At 42.3% G+C, this 12440-nt stretch overlaps 1 protein-coding gene across 29 annotated transcripts in view; it reads left to right on the forward strand.

Moving 5' to 3' along the window:
• Positions 1-643: 643 nt before the first annotated feature.
• The window catches only part of NRCAM (neuronal cell adhesion molecule), a 150807-nt gene continuing 139010 nt past the window's right edge, over positions 644-12440 (forward strand). For 13 of the 29 annotated variants that reach the window (XM_072033756.1, XM_072033813.1, XM_027457206.3 and 10 more), the window contains exon 1: positions 644-800. The gene's annotated coding sequence lies outside the window, so the exon portion shown is untranslated. Of the gene's footprint in view, positions 801-3916; positions 4026-12440 lie in introns of those variants that run through there. The other 16 variants (XM_038166258.2, XM_038166269.2, XM_038166276.2 and 13 more) reach the window with 6 other exon arrangements.

A 12440-nucleotide genomic window follows, 5' to 3' on the forward strand; every position in this document is an offset into this window, starting at 1 on the left:
GGGTACCCCTAAAATGGCTGATAGCAAGTCCAGCAGTGGCAGATAATCACATTTAGGTGTTAAATGCAGACTTTGATCAATTTTGAGCAGCACTGAGCCTACAGAAGCCTCAGAGCGGTATTTAAAAGCTGTCTGACTTTGCACATGAAATGAAGGGCAGGATGTAAAGGGGAAGCCAAGGTGTAGGTGTGTAATGCTTGGCCAAGGGAAGGCTGACATGGGACAGTCCCCATGAGACTCATCTCCAAGCAGCCTCACACAGCCTCTCCTTAACCAACCGCACCCAGGCACCCAAATTCCTGCAGGAACCCTACAAAACGCACATGGGGCAGCACTACTGAGCCTGTGAGGGATGTGCTCGAGCATCTGACGACACTTTATGTTCTTTAGCTTGGGAATTAGCCAAAACAGCCCCTTCAGAGGGGCACTGCCGGGCTGTAACAACGGCCACCGGCACCACAGCCCCACCGCCGCCCACCCTTTGGCAGCCGGCGCCCAAGATGGCGGCCGCCGCCCGCCGCCTCAGGTGCGAGGGACCCGCTCCGCGGCCAGCCCCGCCGCGGCCCCGCCCCCGCCGCGCGCAAGCGCGCTCCTCCCCCCCCCCCTCCCTCCGCGGGAGCGCGCCCCGCGGTACGGCGGGGGCGGGGGCGCGGGGAGGTGATAGGCGCGGGAGCGCGCCTGCTGCCGCTGCCACCGCCGCTCTTCTCGCCGGGCAGCCGGTGGAGGAGGAGGAGGAAGAGGAGAAGAAGGAGGGGGTCCAGCACGACCCCTGTCCCCGTGCGGAGGGGCCGCGGCTTCCCGTGAGTACCGGGCTGCCCGTCCCGACGGCCGGTGAACCGACGGCGGGCGAGGGAGCTGCCGGGGGTGCCGCCGCCTCGCCCGGCGCTGCGGCGGGGACGGAGCCGGGGGGTGCCCGCGGGGAGGGAGGCACCTGCCGGGGACGCGGCGACAGCGGCGGTGGCCGCGGGGCTTTGTTGGTGGCCGCAGGTGCGGGTGGCGTCGCGGAGGGGCGCCGGCATCGTCCCTCCGCCGGGTCCATCCCATCCCATCCCGTGCCGTGCCGCCCGGTGCCGGCAGGTCGCCATTTCGCGCACGGCCGCCGGCCGGGAGCTGTCTGTGCTGAAGCGGAGCCGCAGCGGCCGCCCGGGCTCGCCCCCGCGCCCGTGCGCGGCCCCGCCGTGCGCGCGGCCCCGCACCTGGCTGCGGCGAGGCGGGGGGGAGGCGAGGGGCCGGGGGCTGCGCTGCCGCCGCCCGTTGCCAGCCGGCGCAGAAAATGGCAACGAAAGCCTCGAGCTGCCAGTGCCCCTCGGTTTTTCGCTCAAAAAAGCCCCGTTAGGGTAAACTTTTGGCGTGGGTGCCTCAGTTTCCGAGGCTGAAACGCCCCAAAACCGGGTGGGTGTGCGCTGCCTGCTGCCGGGGTGCCCAGCCTGGGAAGTTGGCGAGGGGAGGGCGGCAGCCCCGGCGCTAGGGCTGTCCGGGGCAGGCACCTGGCAAAAGGAGCGCTGCCCCTTAGCTGGCGTCTGGCTAGATAAAATAACGGGAGGTGCGATCTGTGACCCTACGGTGGGGTCCGCAGGTCGGAATAAGGAGTTCCTCTATCCCTAAATGTGCACCTCCTCGCTCTTTGTTCAGCCCAACCTCCTTCCCACTCGAGAAGCCGGTGTTAACTGCTTGGCTTTCCTTTTGTCTGTAATGTTCCCTGTCCATTTGTTTCACTGTTTCTGAATATTAAAGTACATTCTGACTAGATATGCAATGGGAAACGTGGATGAAACATGAAAAAAACCAACTTCGTTGGCTCTAACAGGTGCAACATTTATAATTTCAATGTATTCCACAATTTAGCATAATCAATGTGTTAGTGTAAGGCTTATCAGTGCATGGGGCTGTGCATTGAGTAGGTCACTGTGCAACATCAGAAAGCATCTGGGCTTCAGGTTGAGTTTTAGAGCAGTCTGTGTACTAAAGCATGCACCTGGCAGGTATTTTTGGCAAGGGATGTCAGCTGGAAAGAGAAACTACAGTGTTATACACTGACTTAAAGGACCTGCAAATCATAAAGCTGTGTATTTTCAGTATTTGTGTAATCTGTTTGATAACTCTTGTACGTATCCACTTCAGGCTTTTCTTTAGGTGATGGCTGTCTGTGTTTTTTAACATAAACTGCAAAGGAAGGCACCAGAGTTGCTAAAGAACTTGCTAACAAAGTCTGTGGAGAAGTCATTTATCTGCATTTAGAAGCACTTTGAAATTCTCCTGGGTGTTTAAAATTAGTTGTCAGACTGTATCAGTGTAGAGGTGGGAAAGTATGTTCTCAGAATGCTGAATGTAAAACCAAATGACAACAACAACAAAAAAAAACACAACAGCAAGTGGCTTGATGTTGACAGAACTCAGCATCCATTGAATGAATGTGTGTTCTGGATTGTGCAAAGGCGATTTAGCTCAAGGAAAACTGTACAGCTGTGTGTCAGTATTAGATGATGTGTCTGTGTGTACCAGCTGGTCTTAATGATGGAGCTAAAACCCTCTTCACAACTCACAGAATAAATCCACAATTAATTATACGTGTATTAGTGTCTCAGTTCTGTAATTAGTCTTACTGGTCGCGGTAAAAATACTCAAAAGTAATAATGCTTCTGGTGAATGGGATCACCAGAATCTGATCCTTAGTTATCATTCTTCATCTTCTCACCAAAAGCATAATATTTATCACATATACCACAGAGCTTATTTGTGAGGAAGGATTCTAGCCTGTAAATCCAACTTCCTAAAATGGTCTTTATTGCCAGGCATGAAATGAAATTACAAATCCAGTGGATATTTACTCATATCTACTAATAGCTTCTTGTGCTCTGGTCTTTCTCTCTGCTGCTCAAAGAGGTGACAGCAGAAGCATTAGTAACCGAATTACAGTTTCTTGGAGTTAATGAAGCGTGGCTCTAATTGATGGCTTTTATTGGTTTGAGGATTCCGATTTCAAGTCAGGAAAATGTAATACGAGTCTCCCCTTTCTTGTTTGCTTGAGTGAAATGCATCTCCATAGTATCTGGATATAAAACATACCGAGTATATTCGGTGTTTGAGATTTTGTTAACAGAGTGCTGCACAGCTCAGATGGCTCAGTCAGCCTAAAAACCAAATCTGTAATTTGCAGCTGTGAAATTGCTGTTCTCTCTAGTTTTATTCAGTTGTCCCAAATCACCTTGAACTGTAATTATTTACCTTCCATTATATCTGAAGAGTACGATAAACTGAATGTGCTATTCAGTTTTCACTGAGTATGTTAATTCTGTTATGCTTCATGAAGAGAGCTGGTAAAATGGGAAGCCATACAGAGACAGTACATCTCAGTAATGTAAGCTGAGGGAATGATGTAGGAGGTTGTCTGCTGGGCAATATGCAATGAATTTGATTTTGCCTTCCTGAGTGGGCTGATAGCATTCAAAAAATTCAGTTATACTTTCTCCGCAGTGATAATTTGTTGCATTTTAAATTAGTATGTGTGTTTATTGCCTATTCAGTTTAGTATTAAAGATACTGTAACTTCATGCATTTTCCAAATTCCCGTAATATTTTTATTTAACAGACAATATTCATAAGAGTTCATCTTCCTTACTAAGGTTAATGTGATGAGCCCTAAGTTTTGTCATAGTGCCCGTTAAGCAGGAAAACATAGTTGCAAGCTGGCTATATTGCTTTCTTCTGAGCTACTGAAGGCTGGCTGAGCTTTCAGTTATTTACCTCAATAGAAAACTGGAAGGAAAAAAGTGAACAAAGGAGGTCTGTTTTGCCTGTCCCACTTGCTGGGCTGTTGTCTTTGCCCTTTTCAGTGAAGGAGGGGGTAGAGCTGGGTCAAAGTTGAAGAATACTGAAAAGGAATTCAAGTCTCATATTGAAATGTGAATGATAGCTTAGTTTGAGAGCTGAACGCGCTTATTTGAACGGAGATTTTCCTATCTGTGGAAGCTGAAACTGACGGACGGTGATGGACTGGCGTATGGACTGGTAGAAGGTGCAGCTAGGTATGTACTCAGAGCCTGATTAAGATGCTCAGTAAACAAGTCCATATCTTATGAGACTTTTAATACCGGAGATGCTGATGCTAGACAGTGTGCAACACACTAGACATTTGATTGTGAGTTAAGGGCAGGCCCCTGCAGCTGGCATACATTCAGGCTTGCTTGTCTAGCCTAATTGCATTGCAAATACTTCTCTGGATTGCTCTCTAGCTTCTCCCTTGTAGTAAATGTTGAATAAGTACAGAAATGTTCATCTGGATCCTCTATTAACTGGTGTAAGAGGCTTTCTTTTTTTTTTTTTGTTTTGCTGTATGAATCAGGATAAATGTATCTTACTATTCATTTTGTGAATACACTGTTTTCCTACACTGTTTCGGTTTTGAAACGGCTCGATTCATAATGTGATTACAGCTTTCCCCTTGTTAACTTTTTAGTATGGAAGCATAACAGCTTGAATTATAAAATGTTTCTGTAAGAGCTCACAGTACCCCCATTCTACTTTAAGCAACAAAACTTTATATAAAAAGCAGCATTTCATGCAGAGCATCTCAGATGCACAAAAATAGCCAAGCAAGGAAAAAGGGCCAGTTCAACTTACAAGGACGTGATAACTTTAAAGAACAGACGCATTAGAAAGGAGCTGGCTGTCTAAATTGTCAATTAGAGCGGACAGAATTAGTATTGATGTAGTTTCCAAATTCTGTAAATCCTTGTGTGTGAGACTGCTGACTTTGGATGACGTCTAGTGGGAACGTGGGTGTCCCAGCACTTAGTCTGCTCCATTAGGTATATATGGCCTTTTAATTTCCCGGGGCTTGAAATGTGTAATTGCTACTGTTTAACAACTTGGTTGAGGAAAAGGGAATGATCCATGACTTCCTGGTGGTGTGGGGTGGTCTTTGGCCACTAATTAAGCTTTCCTGGACAGCCACCCAAGTATTAACATACCATGTTCCTTTACCGACTGCTTCCTAAGTGTGGAGCTGTGAGTGTTTATACATGAAGATGGATATTTTTTGTCTTTCTGAACTGTAAGTCTCACTTCTAACTTCCCTTCTGCTGTTTTGAGTGTTGCTGCATTTGTCCAACTTCATTCTGAGAGCTCATATAAAGGAATTGCTTTTTCAGTGCCACGTACCTGTGGGGCTCTGTGCGTGTGTATGCAAAGGCATTGCAGAGAGTTGCAAAAGCCAACTGTTGTACGAGACCTGTGTTTGGGAAACAGTTCTACAGATGGAGAATAATACCATGGACTAGACCAACCTGTGCATAGATACTGGCCAAGGGAAGTCTTCCAGCTGAATATTGTACTGTAGGGTAGTGGAAATGAACTAAATGCAAACCAGGAGGCTGAAGAAGATAATGAATTATGAATGAAATCCATGAGAAGGACTGCTGTATGAGTAGAAGGATGAAGAACAAAATATTACAGGCTTTTGCATCAGAAAGAAGTGGTAGAAATGAAGGAGTTGGGAATAAAATCCTCTGGAAGTCTTAGAAGAAAGACAACAGCAGAATAGCTCGGGGACGTGCGTACAACTTGAGCACAAAAGCGTGTGGGATGAAGCAGGGGATAGCTCCTAGGTGTGAGGTGGGAAGTGCAAGCAATCCGGAGGGAGGGAAGCATTTTGAAGAACGTGTCAAAAGCAGGGAAATCAGCTGCTTGAAGGGAACAGAAGAAAACTAAGATTTTTTTTCTTAGTATTGCTGATTCTTTTTTTCTAGAATCAAGTGTTTTGAAGGAAAACATTAAGTATGCCGTATTTCCTGTCACTTACTAAAAGGGCTTTTCAAGAGTATTTATAAATGCAAGATTATTCAAGTTAATTTCACCAGTAGGCTCGTAAGTTTCGCTTTGCAGCAGGATAGATAACCCTTCTCTTCCCAACTTTGAGAGGTAGTGTTTAGAAGGACTAAAAAGTGGGGCTGCCTACCCTGCTGCTGTTCACATATCCAGGAAAATACAGGCGATATCTGATGTGTGTTCCTCATCACAATTTTCAAGGGATGTAAGGGAGAGGTGGGCTTGGCAAGGGCTATTCTTCATGTGGTCTAGTGACTTGGTCAGTGTCACTTTGAGTAAGGTGGTATCTGTGGGTTCTTCCTCTCAGCCTCTTTGCTTGTGGACCAGTGCTTTGGTCTCCAGATGAACTAAATGTAAGAAGATTAACCCCCTTGAGTTGCTGCTCTTCTCTTGAAAATGGAAGAGATTAAGAGATTTTTTTTTTTAATTCCCCAGCTTGGCTGAATTTGGTAATTTTGTTGCATGGCCACATATTATCAAAATTTGTTTCTCGCCTTGGGTGAGGTGAGATGAGATGAGGCTGTGCTAACTATTTTGCTGGCTTTTAATCTGTTCTGATGGCATTTTTTTACAGAAGCTCAGGAAAGGGAGATACATTGCTTTTCCTTTCCCTTTCTTTAAAAATGTTATAAGACTTGAATGAGTTTCCAGCAAGGGAGATCTACATTAAAAGAGAAGATAACAGAAATGGAGGCTTTTATATTTATATATATTAGTTTATCCCATACTACATGTAAAAAATAAATAGAGACTCCTTCTGTCTTGGAGTAGTGAGCTTTGTGTTCTGGGTCCAGCTGCTGTGATGAGCTGTGTTTGCTACGGATGGTGAGCCTTTTTCAATTGCCAACAGTTTAATGGTTCCAGTGTGATTAGGTTTGTTTGCTGTTGCTAAACAAGTTCAAGGCAAAATAGCAGTGTAGTTACAGATTGTGCGTTAAATTCTGAGTAAAACTAAAAGCCAGGGCAGAAAACTAGTGCCAGTGTCTGCACCATGATGTGCTGCATAATCTTGGTGTTATCACTTCTTGAGGAGGTTGTGGCTTTCTTTGGGATGTGGGGGGAATCATTCTGGCATTGCAGTGATCAGGTCTGTAAGTCATGAAGACCAGAGTGTTGTCATCTGACAAGTTGGACAGGATACGGAGTTCTTGCCTGATATAGAAGATTCCTACTTCTGTGTACCACCCTACTTAATTATTACTGGTCTAAACTGAAGTTCAGAGACCCTGAAAGATTGGACATATCTTGGCAATGAAGGTGGAAGGGGGAGATTGTGTTCTTAGGGTAGTTGCAGAGAGTCCACGGTCACTTTCCAGGTAAAAATAATATGGCATTTGCACTAGCATAGTTTTGGTTTGGATTGTAGGAGCTGATGAGGACAAATTACCACTCCTACAACAACCCAGTCAAAGTAATATCATAAGGATGTCCGGGGGTGTGTGAAGGAACCTGCTCTTCACATTGGAATTGGTTGTACCTTATCTATTGTTTGACTTGCTTTTGTCTGCTCATGAGTAGAGTTTTGGTTCGGTGCCTAAAACAACAAACAAAACTAATTTCAGTGGCTTGCGTTCTCCATACAAAATGTATTTAGAATTTTCTTGACGATTGTATGTGTGGTTTTTACCTTATCTAATGCCTTTAAAGGCGTGGAATAAAGAGGGAGAAAGAATACCACCTACTGCTTCTGTGAAGACAAAGGTTTAGAGCTGGGAAAAGTCTTCTCTAACTTCTAGCTGGATATATCATATCATGTAAATGAAGAGTTTACAGGACTGCTCCTCTGTCACATGAATTAACGTATCTGTCAGAAGAGGAGTGTTAATGACTAGATGACAGACAATGAATTGTCCTTCCGAACTGAATGTTTCTGTCCACGTTGGTCTTGCATGATACAGAAACTTTTGTAACATTGCATATAGTGTAATTCTGACACCTTAATGTGCAAATCCTCTTTTAAATATCCCATCTTTTCTGTCAGAAGCGTTTCACGTATTTATGGACCTTGGAATCTCATAGCTGTCACTTCATTGTATTACAGGGGATAATATCTCCTAGACAATACCAAATATACAGTATCAGTAAAAATTGAAATTTGAGGTGTTATTATAGGGAAACGTTGTAAGTTTTCCATTTTTTCCGTAGTTTGTGTTTTAAAGTTGCCTAAACTTGGTTCTAGATGCTGACAAAACCAGGAACGTCTTAAGTTGTGTGCTGTTTCTAAGTTGCGTGCTGAAGTTGAAATTCACACAATTATGTAACTGGAAAGCAAAGAAGCCCAAGGTGACTAAAAGCTGAACAGCCCGCTAGACTTTGTATATGGCCATTATATAAAATTCACGTGTAACTTGGGAGGGGGAAAAAAGTGAAAATTTGGGGAAGTTAGGAAGGTGAGCTTGACCACCAGAGGGCAGAGATATTGTTTTGAGTGCAAAACAAACGCTTAGACTGTGCGTGTGAAAATACAGGCAAATAATGACTGAATAAATAATCTAGGAAGATCCATGCATCTATACTAAATGTTACATAATGTTACATTTTGTCAGAATAAGATGAAAAGAAATATATCTGCTTAAAACTGGCCTGTGGCTGTGTATCCATTAAACGGAATCCAGGAAAACAGTTCATCATGTCATTGAATCCAGTAACTTTAATTCAAGTACATTTTCCAGGAACATGTCCATCTTCATTTGAAAATGAAAATTCCATCCCTTTCTTGGTAGTTTTTTCTTCATGCAGTTAAAGAATAATTTAATTCTGTCTTAATTAACCTTCACATTATTACAAAGATCTCCCTAGCTTTTGCATGTTCTCCTACTCCCTTTTTTTTTTATTATTAACAGCACTTATGTCCTTTAGAGCATGTAAATTTGCTTCTGAGAGTATTATGGAAAAAAATTAACATGATAGGTCTAAGATTAAATACTTCGATAAAGGTAGCCTTTTTCAGGAATGTTGAACTGCATTTTTTAGTGGAAGGTGATGTTCAGTCATTTTTTATATAGTTTCCCCGCTAGGAAAGCGGGTGCTTAATTAAAGCATGCCATATGTTGGCCTTTACCTCTCCTTGTGCATTCTCAAGTTACAGTGATAGTTTATTTTCATTGAATTATTTTCTTCTAAAATCTAGGCAGTTTTTATAAGGCAAGTAGTGAGGGTCTTTATCCCATGATTTCAAAGTCACAGTATTCTTCAGAGGCAACTCTTAAGAGCTTTCCTTGCTCTCTGAGGTCTTGGTTCCACTCGTTGCTGGAGTGAAGCATCATCAAGATAGCTGTAAATGCTGCCCCAGATTCCTGATTTCCCCACTGTCACTTCCTGCGCTCACATGTCCCTTAACAGCAGGATTTCTGGAAAGGTTCTTCCTAAGATAGTCTGCAGATATCATCCTCAAAACTTGAGCTGGAAGAGTTTCCCCAAATTAGATCTGAAGTTTTATGTAGTTCTTCACAACTTTCTCCTCCACTTGGCATTGAAACATGGGAATTGGCTTCTCGCAGCATCCAGAGAAATGTGCCAGCAGAATTGACAGCACCAAACACTCAGGAGTATCACTGGAATTCATGATTTATAAGACTCGCATCTTCATAGTTCACTTGGCTAATGCGTCCTAGCTTCTCTTTTTCTTTTGGCCTTTAGACTAGAAGCCTAGCAACATCCAAAAGCAAACCTGAGTTGCTTTGAATAATTGTTTGATTTTTTTTTTCATTTGGGTTTTCAATAAATCATTAAAGTTATGTGATTTAATAACTCTACAGGGGCTATTTATTTATTTATTTATTTATTTATCCCTTAAATACAGTGACAGAACATCGTCACTGAGAACCCCTGCAATAGTTGTAATTTGCTGGAAGTGGTTGCCAGGACTAATGCAAGCGTTAGCATTAGTAGAAAGATTAGTCTCTATGTTAATTACATAATGTAGACAGTTACATTTGTTTTTTTCTCATCTGCAAAGCTGAGATATGACCCTAACAGCCAAGGATTTCTGTTTCTTTTCCCCCCATTAGTTTGAGAGACACACCTACAGCTAACCATTATGGTTAACCATTGTTGTGACAAAAGTTTCACACAGCAAGGTAAAGCAAATAAATATCTGGCCTTTTATTATTTTAGTTTTTAATTAGAAAATGTTTCACAACTAATATGTAGCTTTCAGGTTTGACTGATAACATAAAGACGTGAACTGGAATGGAGGAGATGAGGATAAAGAGGTCCTGAAAACAAAAGTTTTGGAAAATAGCAAAGTGAGGGGGGACAAAACAACGACGACAGATCTGTTTGGTTACTTGCAAATAGCTATTAACAGGAGAGGAGATGAGACCTTGTACTACCTATCTCCTATGAGCATATATGCTGTTGTTTCTGTTGACCTGTCATTGGAGGACAACAGGAGGCATTCGCTGTTGGAGCTCTTGCTCTCCAGTTTGCAGCTCAGGTTTGTACCTTTTTGCAGTTGGTGGTTTGTGTGGTATGAGTGGAAGAGTCACCTCAGATAAGGCCAGATGGGATGGGTAGTTCCCAGGTGTGTAGCTGGCATATCTTTCTTTAGCTCATCAGCTGCAGAGGCCCAAGAGGTTATGAAGTAGCCTTAGAGGTAATGAAGACCAAGAAGGTGGGGATGAATACTAGTAATAAGCTGGGTGGCTGTGTCTGTAACTCATTACTTGGTCTCCCAAGCCAGTTATATTATTCCAGTGGTTTTGTGTAGTTCTGTAGGCTGACCACCTCTCATACCTGATCGCAGCTGTTCTGTAGCTGGATGTCATGCAATGGGGAATTATATCAGTGTCAATGAGCTGGCTTTGTTCAGCAAAACCAAGATCTTTAGAGAGGTGATGGAGGAGTACTGGTTGGGGAGAGACAGCAGGAACAGCTGTTTTTGATGGTAGATGATTTCTGTCTCAAGGTAATGGTCTGAGAAAGGGATAAGAGAAGTCAGGGAAAGATGTAGTGGAAGGTGAAGGAGTGCATTTTTTCATGAGCTGGACTGTTGAATTCTATTCTGAGATGCCACTGCAAAAAGGCTGCATATGATAAATACAGCTCAGAACTAGAGAAAATACCACAAATCATAGATATTAACTTGAGACTGAAGGAAATTGGGAGGAAATAGTGCGTTACAGACACAGACTGAGGGGCGAAATCACATTGTTTTAGCATTCAAATAGGAAAAGATGATTATCTTGAAATGAGACTCAGTTGCCTAATTATGTATGAAAATAGTTAAATAGATCACAAAAACAATATTGGTTACTAAGAGGAAAACAACCTTTGCTAGAAAGTATAAAAGCTCTCAGCAGTCTGTCTTGTAAACTCAGTATAACGTGTATTTAAGATACTGTGACAATGCTGAAATGAACTGCAACTGAATAGAAGCACCTCTTTCTCTAAAGGTGCAGAATAATGCTGATCCCTGAGATTGTGTCCAACTTATCCTGGATGGTGAAGGATGGAATGAGATGTCTGTTTCTGAAAGCATATCTACAGAAGTTGTTGAATATTTACTTTCATTAGGGAGGGGTATTTTCTGTCATTACGAGGAGTAGCTTATGGTAGTCACTACAGTGAACTAATATATACTGTTTTGAACTAGTATTATTTTATTTTTCAAAACAGAATTCAGATTAGTGGAATTATGGATTTCCATTTTATAATGAATTATCCGTTTAGATTTTTTCCCTCGGTTTCAATATTCATTTAGTTTGATAATTAATAAAAAGGGAACTAATTAGATATTGCGTTGGCCTTCCCTTGAAATGTGACTTGGAATATGAAACTTAATATATATTTTAAAAAATATTGCTCTTTGTCAATGGTTACATTCTGATGAGTAATATTTATTAACTTTTCAATGCTAAATATCACTGGAAAAAATAACCCATCACTTTATTGAGAGAACACAAAATGTAACTTAACCTTCCCAATGTAATTCAATTTCTGAACACTAATCTTCAAACAAAGACTGGTGCAGCATCCAGAAAGAAACAATTGCAATTCTCAAAGTAGCACCCAAAAGGGCATTATTTTTGAGTTCCCATGTTTTCTTTTCCCTGTTTGTACCATCACAAGATAGATTTTTTTGTTTTAATTACCTTTTATTCTGGCATAGGCGAGTAATTAGTATGTAAATCTTACTTTGAGTCCAATTGTGTAATAGTAAGCACAGAACTGTAAAACAAAACTTCAAGGTTCCTTTTAAGAAGACTTACATACTTAAATATAATTAGAAAGCCAGACTTTGAAGTACATATTTCAAAACCTTTGCTTGCTGTATGATGGCTTCAGTTTTCATATAAAGTGATTTTGCAAATTTCTGTATGGTTATCTGTCTAGTACGCTACCAGGCACAATGAGATGGTAATTTATGATTACAGCTCCTGGATACAATTAAGTACTATGCAGTATAGTTTTATAGCACTTGGCTTTAATGTTCTTTAAAAAGCTAGCTCTGTTAAATATGTTCACATGTTGTCGTTCTACTGTTCTGTACCAGAGTTTGAAAAACATCCTGAAGGAACATGTGGTTATCATGTTCCACTTTCAGAAGCATTACATGTAGTGTACCTAACTCGTCAAAAATTTTCCTTGCAGTAAAGAAGCCGGATTTTAGG

The sequence above is a fragment of the Anas platyrhynchos genome, chromosome 1 (assembly GCF_047663525.1).
Source record: "Anas platyrhynchos isolate ZD024472 breed Pekin duck chromosome 1, IASCAAS_PekinDuck_T2T, whole genome shotgun sequence".
Classification (NCBI taxonomy): domain Eukaryota; kingdom Metazoa; phylum Chordata; class Aves; order Anseriformes; family Anatidae; genus Anas; species Anas platyrhynchos.